This window comes from Pundamilia nyererei, unplaced genomic scaffold (genome assembly GCF_000239375.1).
Source record: "Pundamilia nyererei isolate P.nyererei 1_Seehausen unplaced genomic scaffold, PunNye1.0 scaffold00097, whole genome shotgun sequence".
Classification (NCBI taxonomy): domain Eukaryota; kingdom Metazoa; phylum Chordata; class Actinopteri; order Cichliformes; family Cichlidae; genus Pundamilia; species Pundamilia nyererei.
This window is the reverse complement of record NW_005187498.1, coordinates 1,824,982-1,825,557: the sequence shown is the minus strand read 5'-3', so window position 1 is coordinate 1,825,557 and position 576 is coordinate 1,824,982.

The window sequence follows — 576 nt, the reverse complement described above, 5'->3', positions numbered from 1 at the left end:
GCCAAAGAAAAACGATTACAGGTCACCAGAGAACTTCAATCTATACATCTAAAAACCACAAACCAGGCGAGAAATTTGGGTGTAGTGATGGATGCAGGCCTAAACTTAGAAAAACACATTAAGACAATAACAAAATCAGCTTACTATCACCTCATTTATATTAAATATACATTAATATATAATATAAGCCCTCATATTATATATTATTTATTCATATGAAGTTTTGATGAATCTCGTTTAACGTATAATCCTTTATCTAAACAAGCTACAGAAACCTCACTACTGAAAGTGTGTTTAAAATGAACTATAAGGTGAATATAATAATATCATTTCGCTGTATCCTCCAGTAGCCTCTAGTTTTTTCTGTGTGCATAATTCTTTGATAAATATATTAAATCTTTTGTTAGGTTCAGTAGCTTGTACTTATTTATTCATGTATTTAAATCTCAGGGAAATATAAAAATGCTTAATCTTAACAGCAGTCTGCCAGTCTTGTATTAATCTTCTAATATTATTCTAATATTATTACTTATTCGAATGTATTTTTTTCAAAAATGTATTTTAAGTCAAAGTAAG